The sequence below is a fragment of the Bombina bombina genome, chromosome 4 (genome assembly GCF_027579735.1).
Source record: "Bombina bombina isolate aBomBom1 chromosome 4, aBomBom1.pri, whole genome shotgun sequence".
In the NCBI taxonomy this organism is placed as follows: domain Eukaryota; kingdom Metazoa; phylum Chordata; class Amphibia; order Anura; family Bombinatoridae; genus Bombina; species Bombina bombina.
In genome coordinates, this window is record NC_069502.1 from 246,774,331 (window position 1) to 246,787,712 (window position 13,382).

Below are 13,382 nucleotides of genomic sequence, written 5' to 3' on the forward strand. Positions count from 1 at the left end.
CAGTGATGTCAGGGGCAGCCGATTAGGGGTTAATAACTGTAATGTAGGTGGCGGCGATGTTGGGGGCGGCAGATTAGGGGTTAATAAATTTATGTAGGTTGCAGCGACATTGGGGCAGCAGATTAGGGGTTAATAAGTGTAGGTAGGTGGCGGCAATGTGTAGGGGTGTTTAGACTCTGGGTTTATGTTTAGTGTAAATATAACTTTTCTTTCCCCATAGGAACCAATGGGGCTGCGTTACGGAGCTTTATGCTCCTTTATTGCAGGTGTTAGGCTTTTTTTTAGCCGGCTCTCCCCATTGATGTCTATGGGGAAATCGTGCACGAACACGTAAAACCAGCTCAAAGCAGCGCTGGTATTTGTGTGCAGTATGGAGCTCAACGCAGCTATATTGCCCGCTAACGCAGGTTTTTTGTAAACCTGTAATAGCAGCGCTATTAAAGCTGAGCGGTGGAAATAACTTGCAAGTTATTACCGAAACCAGCCATAAAGCAAAACTCGTAATCTGGCCGACAGTCATTTATTATTCATTTTAATGTGTGTTTGTGTACATAATTGTATTTAGTAAGTCCCAGCTGTTTTAAGAAACATTGGGACTATTGTTAATAAGAACATAAATAACATATTTGATCCAGAGCCACATAGGGGCCGATTATCTAAACCTCTCCAGATCAGATGTGTTTTTTCTCGCCGAACCTTAGCTGGGTCTGATCTGGTGGAATTATCCTTAAAAAGGGGCAGTCCCTGCAAGTGGTGAAATGTCCCCTATTGAAATTAATGGAGCTCGCTGGAAAGGGAAACTTTGCTGTGAAGTTGGCAATGAGCAGGGGACACACTTTAAAAATTAAATCCTGCAGCCAATATAAATTACATTACGCTGCTTTCTGCGTATAGCAATTTACAATTGTGTATATTTTAGTATGCATGAGTTTTTCATGTGTTTTTCAACTTGGGAGTATTTTGTCTTCTTTTCATTTGTGAAAAAAAAACAGTGAGAACTGTAGGGCGGAAATGTTTAGGGATTTTAGAGAAAATTTCATACACACCCATGGAACGCCCATGTTCAGCCTATTTTACGGAAAAAAAAAACAATTATACTTTGTATTTTGTACTGATAGGTACAATTTGTATGTGTTTAGTGTATTTAAATCATAATTTACACTGTGCTTATTTAGTACGATTTATTCCTGTGTAATTTACATACAAATTTTATGATTTTTGGTTATTCATTTTGTTACAATTTTTGATGCACCATAACAATACTATTTTTGTGTGAATGGTTAAATTATTCATTCTGTATGATTTTTACATTGCAAATTTAATTCTGCACTTTTGTAATGTATTCACCTCCTTCCCATATCAAAATGCATTATACGCCCCTTTGCGAGACACCCTGTTTTTAGGGTAAAGAGTGGCTTTATATAATTCCACCAGGCAATTAGAAGAACTAGCAAGCATTCTTAAATAATCTCGCCAGTCCAGAGACCTTTAGAAAATTGTCCCCTGAGTTACATGCTCTACGCATTCTACGCACCCATATTGCATAACAGGACGACTTGCTATAATTTATTAAGGTGATATTTCAGATACAGGCATTATCCCTGACCACTTCCACTCATTATTTCACTTTAAAGGGACAATCTACACCAGTATTTTTATTGTTTTTTTTTTTTTTTTTTTTATTGTTTAAAAAGATAGCCCTCTCATAAGTAACTCCACGGGCGTAAGCACAATATTATCTATATGGCATACGTGAACTAACAACCTCTATCTGGGAAAAACTGTCAAATGCATTGAAATAAGAGGTGGTCTTCAAGGGCTTAGAAATTAGCATATGAGCCTACCTAGGCTTAGCTTTCAACTAAGAATCCCAAGAGAATAAAGCAAATTTGATGATAAAAGTGAATTGGAATGTTGTTTAAAAATGCATGCCCTATCTGAATCATAAAAGTTTAATTTTCACTAGACTGTCCCTTTAAACATCTGTCATTATTTGGGACCTTCAACGTGCGGGGATACATTGTTCAGCCATACCATTTTTAGTAATGTATTGCTTATTTAACTGGATTATGATGATAAGAAATGTCTCTGTTGTCCCCCCCCCCCCCTGCTTTACAATAGTGAGAGTATTGCCATGCTTCATAATCTGTAAATGAGAAGGGAAAACAAGCAATGTTCTCGCCTTGTGATACACGATTCATACATTCATATGGGGTTGCTGTGGCTTTGAATGTTTTGAATCTGGAGACAGAACCACAGTCACAGCAATGGTTTCCCATAGCACGATAGCATAAATAGCTGACACTACAGCAATTAGCATAACATTATTAAGGGCACAGATATTGATAGCTCTGCAGGAAACTGATGTATTTTGTTACAAATCAGAAGAAGGTTGGAAACATCTGCTCTCACTGTGCGCTTCTGCTTTTGTTTTCTCAGTGCTAGTATGAAGAAACATCTCTTGATGCGGCTTGTGTCTTGTGTATCACAGGCAACGCCGACCTCCTGTCACATTATGGCTCCAGTCTGAAAATAAACACATCATTGTGTCATTTTCAGAAATTGCCTCCGTCCCTGACCTTCTGATTATATCCTTCAGGCATGGGTTAACCTGTGTATTAGGTATCAGAGTGTGCTGCACATGGGCAACTTATGTGTCTGTGTGTCACAATATAGAAAGAGCAGAAATGTTGAGGTTTTTGCACTAATGAATGATACATCTTTTATATTAAAGAGACATAAAACTCAAAATTAAACTTTCAGGAAGAGATTACAATAAAACAACTTTTAAATTGACTTCCTTTACCAAATTTACCTATTTCTCTTGGTATCCTTTGTTGAAACCTAGCTGTTTTCCATGGTAGCATACTGAGGTAGGCTCAGGAGTGTGCACGTGTTTTAAGAAATATATCTAAAACAATGTTGCAAACAGTGGATCAAGCTCTTCTCCTCACTTTGACTGCGAACCTGCAGTCAGGATTTATCAAGCAGCGGTCATCAGACCGCTGCTTCCCTGCCCTGTTCTCCACCTAAGGTCTTGTCCGACCTGGGAGATTGACAGATCTTGCCCGCGCTTGATTGGCAGGGGGCAGGTTTGCACGCGATCGTACAGGATCGCGGATTGCTGCCCGCCAGAGGAGAAGTCGGACAGGCAGGGGCGTGTATGTACACCTCTGTCCACCTGTGGATGATAAATGGAGCCCATAGTGTTCAAGACCCATGCACGCTCCTGAACATAATTTTGGATGCTCTAATGAAAAAGAGCTGAGTTTTAACAAAGGCAGGAAGATAAAAAAATAAAGTTGATAATAGAAGTAAACTAAAAAGTTTTTTTTATCTTAATTGTATGCTCTATCCAAATCATGAAAGTTTAATTTTGATGTTCATTTACCTTTAATGAATCTGTTATTTGCAAGGAGTGGCGAGCAATTTATGTCATTCAGAAGGTCTGCATACTAAGTCACCAAGCCAAGCTAAAAGTGCCTATATGTGTGCGCTTGTGAGGTATTGAGGGCATTAATGGTAAACGGGATATAACAGGGCCCCTGTGTTTCTAGTGATACAAATGGAAAAACCCGTCCTGCCCCAAAAGAGGATTGAGGAAAAAGAAGAGATCTTCAATGGCTATGTGTGACCTGTTGTTTTTTATTTAATTTATTGATAGTGTAGGTGTATTTGTAACTTATGTTAGAATTTATTTTACAGGTAAATTGGTAATTATTTTAACTAGGTAGCTATTAAATAGTTATTAACTATTTAATAGCTATTGTACCTAGTTAAAATAAATACCAAGTTACCTGTAAAATAAATATAAACTCTAAAATAGCTACAATGTAATTATTAATTATATTGTAGCTATCTTAGGGTTTATTTTATAGGTAAGTATTTAGTTTTAAATAGGAATAATTTAGTTAATATTATTAATATTATTTAGATTTATTTTAATAATAATTAAGTTAGGGGTGTTAGACAGGGTTAATATAGTTAATATAGGTGGCGGCGGTGTAGGGGGGTCAGATTAGGGGTTAATACATTTAATATAGGTTGCGGCAGTGTAGGGGGATTAGATTACAGGTAAAAGAGCTGATTACTTTGGGACAATGCCCCGCAAAAGGCCCTTTTAAGGGCTGGTAATAGAGCTGGTTACTTTGGGGCAATGCCCCACAAAAGGCCCTTTTAAGGGCTGGTAATAGAGCTGGTTACTTTGGAACAATGCCCTGCAAAAGGCCCTTTTCAGGGCTATTTGTAATTTAGTTTAGGGTAGGGACATTTTAGGGGGTAATACATTTATTATAGGTGGCGGCGGTGTAGGGGGATTAGATTAGGGGTTAATCATTTTAATATAGGTGGTGGCGGTGTAGGGGGATTAGATTAGGGAGTAATGTAGTTAAAATAGGTGGCGGCGGTGTAGGGGGATCATATTAGTGGGTAATATAGTTAATATAGGTGGCGGTGGGGTAGGGGGCTCACATTAGGGGGTAATATAGTTAAAATAGGTGGCGGCGGGGTAGGGGGCTCACATTAGGGGGTAATAATTTTAATATAGATGGCGGCGGTGTAGGGTGATTACATTAGGGGTTAATAATTTTAATGTAGGTGGCGGCGGTGTAGGGGGATCACATTAGGGGGTTAGACATTTAATGTAGGTGGCGGTGGGGTCCGGGAGCGTCGGTTTAGGGGTTAAGCACTTTATTAGGGATTGCGGCGGGGGATCGCGGTTGACAGGTAGATAGACATTGCGCATGCGTTAGGTGTTAGGTTTTATTTTGCAGGTAGTTTAGGGAGTTACGGGGCTCCAATACTCAGCGTAAGGCTTACTACGCCTGCATTTGTGGCAAGGTGAAAATGGAGTAAGATTTCTCCATTTTCGCCACGTAAGTCCTTACGCTGTATATTGGATACCAAACTGCGCTGATTTGGTATACCTGTCTATGGGCCAAAAAACTACGGCCGAAGGCAGAAATATATGAGCGTAACTTCTATGTTACGCCGTATATAGGATACCAAACCAGCGCAATATTTGGCGTCACCGGCTTTTGCGGGCAACACTGCATATCGGATCGCGGCCCTAATGGTTATTATTTTAAATACATTTAGACTCTCATTTGCACCACTTTAGAACACAACCAACCCTCCCCCCCAAAAAAACCCCAAAAAAACAAGAAAACCAAAGATGCAACCAAGAAAAATTGTGACTTACTAGGGGGAAAAATTATGTTTTTAATAAATATATATGAAAAAGTCTGGATTTTATCAAATAGATTGTTGCCTGTATGTTAATAACGCTTTTTCGAGGAATGTTCCTGCATTGCATATTTTATTATTATGTTATCATTAGGACATATGTCCAGTAGTATATATGTGGAAGTTAGCATTGGTATTCTAGACATTATTCCAGATGTGTCTGTTTTATTTGGCTTTAATTTTAATATAGCCAATGTACTACTCCACAATAATGGTTTGAGCCAAGTAAATAGACAAAAAAAATAACAACAGAATTATGTTTATTTTGATTAAAATAGAAAGGTAAGTAGATATGTTCAACAGCCTTCCATGAAAGCTGGTTGTGACAAATGGGGGCTGATTTATCAAAGCTACAACTGATAATGCTAAAATAAATGTAAAATAAAATAAATTCACTAAAGAGTTCAATACGGGATGGAAGGATATGTCTGTTCCTGAAAGAAATTTCCTTGGGACTTTCTTTCAGGAATGGACATATCATTCCATCTTTATCTTTTATTGAACTCTTTAGTGAATTTATTTTATTTCACATTTATTTTATCTTTGTTTCACTTTGTTGCAAATTTGATCCGCCATAGTTAACAAAGCGTCAAGATTGTCAAATGTTGAAATGTGTGACGTAATATACGCCCCCCCCGCGATATCAATCCAAAGCAAATAGATGCTTGTGTTATTAGAGCGGAATACTGATCATCCACCAGCACATTCAACTCCATTTGACCCTCTTGCCAATTTATCAAACATTTAACAGGTACGCTCGCGTCAATTCTGACGCAGCGAACCTATCGTTTAAACTGCCATCCTTGAGGCCGCGAATGCCATAGAAATCAATAGGAGTCTGAAAACACAAAAAGGTTATGTTCGATGCTGCAAGAGAATGAAGCATATTAGATAATAAAAGTAAATTAGAAACTTTATTAAAATTGTATACTCTTTCTAAATCAAAGAATATTATTGCTCCAAATTTGGTGCGAAGTATTGCTCCAAACTCAGTCCACTAGTAGATATAGAGATAAAAATGCAATGAGAGACAAAGATGTAACATAATCCATAAGTAGTAATGTATTTATTTCAAAGCAAGGGGACAATATTATTGCTTCAAATTTGGTGCGAAGTATTGCTCCAAATTTGGTGCACTAGTAGATATAGGGATACAAATGAAATAAATTCATAACATAATATAGCTAACTTCCTTTTTTTTTTTTTGCTAAATCTATTTGCACCATGTTTAAGGCATGTAATACAAGTCCCACTCTCCACTTTGCACCAAATTTGACAAAACATTTTTCACTTTTGATTGGGAAATGCATAATTACATGATTTATGACATCAGCCTATCTGATTTAATATACCTTTTTTTACAATCACTAACAAATCAAATTGTTCGATACTTGTTTCATTGATTACTCATCAGAACTTGTAAGTGCAAAAGATTTCTGACATAACATAATATATATACAGGTATGTGCAAAGATATATGTAAAAATTCTAGCATTAATAATCATTTTAAAAAAACAAAAAACATGGGATAGGCATATCATGATTTCTAAAAATACAAATACACATTAATTTATGTGAAAATATCATATATAAGTTTTTTGTATAACAAATACATTGAAAATAAGTTTCTATGAGATATTATTGTTTGTTCAGGTATAAATCTAGCTATTTCTTGGACATTAAAATATAGTCACTGCCATACTTTACACCATAAGCCAATTTAAATGTTTCAGCTTTTTCAGATAGATCCAGATTCACGTCATATGAAGAAAGATATTGCAATATGGATAAGGAAGTTAGCCTAATTTTTGCTTATAGAGACTGTGTTTCCAAAAAGGCCAGCAAGGTTATCAGTCAAAATTTTAGCAAGCCAAGACCCTTCTATCCTCTTGCATGAGGTTATATCACATGATACACCCCACCCCTTTTTATTCCAATCATTAGTGAACCTTTTGGATACGCGCCACAGTGCTGTCTGTGATAAGCCCTCCAGGGCGGAACATCTCTTATTAGCTTACTTGGTTTTGCATATGTTTTAAACAGTCAATTAGTTTGGCTGTCACACCAGTTCCAATCCACTAAGGGGCAGCAGATAGCCAGAAATGCAGTCTCACCATCAATACTACTGCAGTTTAAATATCTCACCTTAAAATGTTTATTCAATATACTATAATTTATTGTATTAATAAACTTATCTGGTCACATATATGTCCCATCTAATATGATTCAGCATGTATTTATAGATACTAAACATGAGTATACTCCTAGCATCATATTAGTAAGCAATTATACTGTTAATTACTTGATCTTCACAGAATCATAGCATTCAACATCCTGGCATTATATTGTATCTTAATATGAATACAGAATATTTCATGTTTCTAATAATTTTTGAGTGCATGGATTTATGTTTATGACCAATATTCATAGGACATCTTGTTGGTTTATTACACGTCTGAAAAATAAAGAAACAAATGTTGTTATTTTGAAATAAGTCAAATATTAATAAATATCAATGCAGTTATTTATTTTTGATTCATTATATCCAACACAGTATGTAACATGTGATGTATCTCTTAGATTATTATATATATATTATTCAGGCAGTCTGCGGTACACATTAATTTACCTAAGAACTTTATAGATAATTTGTCATTAAAAGTACATAGGTTAAGATATTTTAAAATCTTAATTCTTCAACTTCCCATACTACCCATCTTAGGCATAGACAATCTCCCAGATTCATATGTTCATATTTAATATGTGTCTGAATATATATTCATTTGAGTATCTTAAACTACATGGCATATAATGCCCAACCATTCTGTTTATCCTGAACCTACAAGATCCCTATTGTTATAAACTCTAAACTGTTCATTCCCTTCACCTCTAATCACCCTAAACTGTCTGACCTCCAACATAAATATAAACTCTTATCTATCTGATCTCTGCACCATTATAAGAGATATATTAATAAGTATTGCTAGGATTTACTTTCTAATGTGTATAAATTAAATATTTATTAAGTGCCAAAGAAGAAATTAGTATTTGTATGTATGTATATGTGTATATATATATATATATATAGATATATATATATATATATATATATAATCAATGTAAATATTTGCATAGGAAATTAGTACATCTAGGCAAGTATCCCCGCTTGCTTTACCCCAGAAATTCTTAATATGCAATGTTTCCAATGCACAAGAGAATTGTGGGTAAGATATGCAAATTAGATATGCAAATTCTCAGTTTTTTTGCTTCAAAAATACTGTTTTGACACAGCGATCCTTTTAAACAGGAATATGACAGCAAACCAGAAATCACTCACTAGGCAAGCCTGTTTCGTTCTTTTTGGAACTCATCAGTAGGAGATAGATTTCTGGTTGCTGCATTGGAAAAGCTATTTTCATGGTTAAACCAAAATTCATTAAAATTATGGGGGGAGATAAAAAACTGAAATTAAAATCCTCCATGTCTCAAAATTAAATCAATGTAAATATTTGCATAGGAAATTAGTACATCTAGGCAAGTATCTCCGCTTGCTTTCCCCCAGAAATTCTTAATATGCAATGTTTCCAATGCACAAGAGAATTGTGGGTAAGATATGCAAATTAGATATGCAAATTCTCAGTTTTTTTGCTTCAAAAATACTGTTTTGACACAGCGATCCTTTAAACAGGAATATGACAGCAAACCAGAAATCTTGTGCATTGGAAACATTGCATATTAAGAATTTCTAGGGGAAAGCAAGCGGGGATACTTGCCTAGATGTACTAATTTCCTATGCAAATATTTACATTGATTTAATTTTGAGACATGGAGGATTTTAATTTCAGTTTTTTATCTCCCCCCATAATTTTAATGAGTTTTTATATATATATATATATATATATATATATATATATATATATATATATATATATATATATATAAAATGAGAAAAGGAGTATTGTCTGAGCCCTGCTGTCCCTTAACAAACCTGTTCTAGGTGAATAATGGAAGGGAAGGCGGAACCTAAACGCACAGCCAGGATCTCCACATAAAGTTTGATATCTATTTTAAGAAGAGATATAGGGCAGTTGTTCTTACACATGGATCCATCCTTACCCTATTTTGGTATGGTTACTATAGTGATCTCTAAAAACTTGCTCCTGGTTGTCTCCTAGAAGAGAGGTTATTGCAGAACTGCAAAAGGATGGGCTAAAGCACATCAGAAAACTGCTTATAAAATGCTGGGATAAACCCGTCCTGTATGGGACTGCAATGAACAAATCACTCCTTGAATCTTTAAAGAAGCTCCACCAATTTCTGTGAAACTGTTGAATAACTTCCAATGGGAGCTTGAGGGATGGTAGTCAAAGAGGAAAAGTCAAATATTAATAAATATCAATGCAGTTATTTATTTTTGATTCATTATATCCAACACAGTATGTAACATGTGATGTATCTCTTAGATTATTATATATATATTATTCAGGCAGTCTGCGGTACACATTAATTTACCTAAGAACTTTATAGATAATTTGTCATCAAAAGTACATAGTTTAAGATATTTTAAAATCTTAATTCTTCAACTTCCCATATTACCCTTCTTAGGCATAGACAATCTCCCAGATTCATATGTTCATATTTTATATATTCATTTGAGTATCTTAAACTACATGGCATATAATGCCCAACCATTCTGTTTATCCTGAACCTACAAGATCCCTATTGTTATAAACTCTAAACTGTTCATTCCCTTCACCTCTAATCACCCTAAACTGTCTGACCTCAAACATAAATATAAACTCTTATCTATCTGATCGCTGCACCATTATAAGAGATATATTAGTAAGTATTGCTAGGATTTACTTTCTAATGTGTATAAATTAAATATTTATTAAGTGCCAAAGAAGAAATGAGTATTTGTATATATGTATATGTGTATATATATATATAGATATATATATATATATATATATATATATAATCAATGTAAATATTTGCATAGGAAATTAGTACATCTAGGCAAGTATCCCCACTTGCTTTCCCCCAGAAATTCTTAATATGCAATGTTTCCAATGCACAAGAGAATTGTGGGTAAGATATGCAAATTAGATATGCAAATTCTCAGTTTTTTGGCTTCAAAAATACTGTTTTGACACAGCGATCCTTTTAAACAGGAATATGACAGCAAACCAGAAATCACTCACTAGACAAGCCTGTTTCGTTCTTTTTGGAACTCATCAGTAGGAGATAGATTTCTGGTTGCTGCATTGGAAAAGCTATTTTCATGGTTAAACCAAAATTCATTAAAATTATGGGGGGAGATAAAAAACTGAAATTAAAATCCTCCATGTCTCAAAATTAAATCAATGTAAATATTTGCATAGGAAATTAGTACATCTAGGCAAGTATCCCTGCTTGCTTTCCCCCAGAAATTCTTAATATGCAATGTTTCCAATGCACAAGAGAATTGTGGGTAAGATATGCAAATTAGATATGCAAATTCTCAGGTTTTTTTGCTTCAAAAATACTGTTTTGACACAGCGATCCTTTTAAACAGGAATATGACAGCAAACCAGAAATCACTCACTAGACAAGCCTGTTTCGTTCTTTTTGGAACTCATCAGTAGGAGATAGATTTCTGGTTGCTGCATTGGAAAAGCTATTTTCATGGTTAAACCAAAATTCATTAAAATTATGGGGGGGAGATAAAAAACTGAAATTAAAATCCTCCATGTCTCAAAATTAAATCAATGTAAATATTTGCATAGGAAATTAGTACATCTAGGCAAGTATCCCCGCTTGCTTTCCCCCAGAAATTCTTAATATGCAATGTTTCCAATGCACATGAGAATTGTGGGTAAGATATGCAAATTAGATATGCAAATTCTCAGTTTTTTTGCTTCAATATACTGTTTTGACACAGCGATCCTTTTAAACAGGAATATGACAGCAAACCAGAAATCACTCACTAGACAAGCCTGTTTCGTTCTTTTTGGAACTCATCAGTAGGAGATAGATTTCTGGTTGCTGCATTGGAAAAGCTATTTTCATGGTTAAACCAAAATTCATTAAAATTATGGGGGGGGGGATAAAAAACTGAAATTAAAATCCTCCATGTCTCAAAATTAAATCAATGTAAATATTTGCATAGGAAATTAGTACATCTAGGCAAGTATCCCCGCTTGCTTTCCCCCAGAAATTCTTAATATGCAATGTTTCCAATGCACAAGAGAATTGTGGGTAAGATATGCAAATTAGCTATGCAAATTCTCAGTTTTTTTGCTTCAAAAATACTGTTTTGACATAGCAATCCTTTTAAACAGGAATATGACAGCAAACCAGAAATCACTCACTAGACAAGCCTGTTTCATTCTTTTTGGAACTCATCAGTAGGAGATAGATTTCTGGTTGCTGCATTGGAAAAGCTATTTTCATGGTTAAACCAAAATTCATTAAAATTATGGGGGGGAGATAAAAAACTGAAATTAAAATCCTCCATGTCTCAAAATTAAATCAATGTAAATATTTGCATAGGAAATTAGTACATCTAGGCAAGTATCCCCGCTTGCTTTCCCCCAGAAATTCTTAATATGCAATGTTTCCAATGCACAAGAGAATTGTGGGTAAGATATGCAAATTCTCAATTTTTTTGCTTCAAAAATACTGTTTTGACACAGCGATCCTTTAAACAGGAATATGACAGCAAACCAGAAATCACTCACTAGACAAGCCTGTTTCGTTCTTTTTGGAACTCATCAGTAGGAGATAGATTTCTGGTTGCTGCATTGGAAAAGCTATTTTCATGGTTAAACCAAAATTCATTAAAATTATGGGGGGGAGATAAAAAACTGAAATTAAAATCCTCCATGTCTCAAAATTAAATCAATGTAAATATTTTCATAGGAAATTAGTACATCTAGGCAAGTATCCCTGCTTGCTTTCCCCCAGAAATTCTTAATATGCAATGTTTCCAATGCACAAGAGAATTGTGGGTAAGATATGCAAATTAGATATGCAAATTCTCAGTTTTTTTGCTTCAAAAATACTGTTTTGACACAGCGATCCTTTTAAACAGGAATATGACAGCAAACCAGAAATCACTCACTAGACAAGCCTGTTTCGTTCTTTTTGGAACTCATCAGTAGGAGATAGATTTCTGGTTGCTGCATTGGAAAAGCTATTTTCATGGTTAAACCAAAATTCATTAAAATTATGGGGGGGGGGATAAAAAACTGAAATTAAAATCCTCCATGTCTCAAAATTAAATCAATGTAAATATTTGCATAGGAAATTAGTACATCTAGGCAAGTATCCCCGCTTGCTTTCCCCCAGAAATTCTTAATATGCAATGTTTCCAATGCACAAGAGAATTGTGGGTAAGATATGCAAATTAGCTATGCAAATTCTCAGTTTTTTTGCTTCAAAAATACTGTTTTGACATAGCAATCCTTTTAAACAGGAATATGACAGCAAACCAGAAATCACTCACTAGACAAGCCTGTTTCATTCTTTTTGGGACTCATCAGTAGGAGATGTATTTCTGGTTGCTGCATTGGAAAAGCTATTTTCATGGTTAAACCAAAATTCATTAAAATTATGGGGGGGAGATAAAAAACTGAAATTAAAATCCTCCATGTCTCAAAATTAAATCAATGTAAATATTTGCATAGGAAATTAGTACATCTAAGCAAGTATCCCCGCTTGCTTTCCCCCAGAAATTCTTAATATGCAATGTTTCCAATGCACAAGAGAATTGTGGGTAAGATATGCAAATTCTCAGTTTTTTTGCTTCAAAAATACTGTTTTGACACAGCGATCCTTTAAACAGGAATATGACAGCAAACCAGAAATCTTGTGCATTGGAAACATTGCATATTAAGAATTTCTGGGGGAAAGCAAGCAGGGATACTTGCCTAAATGTACTAATTTCCTATGCAAATATTTACATTGATTTAATTTTGAGACATGGAGGATTTTAATTTCAGTTTTTTATCTCCCCCCATAATTTTAATGAATTTTTATATATATATATATATATATATATATATATATATACATATTTATAAAATGAGAAAAGGAGTATTGTCTGAGCCCTGCTGTCCCTTAACAAACCTGTTCTAGGTGAATAATGGAAGGGA

At 34.8% G+C, this 13,382-nt stretch overlaps 1 protein-coding gene across 2 annotated transcripts in view; it reads left to right on the forward strand.

The window, feature by feature from the left end:
- LOC128656136 (glypican-5-like) overlaps window positions 1-13,382 on the forward strand; it is a 501,056-nt gene that overhangs the window by 16,836 nt on the left and 470,838 nt on the right. The window lies entirely within an intron of this gene.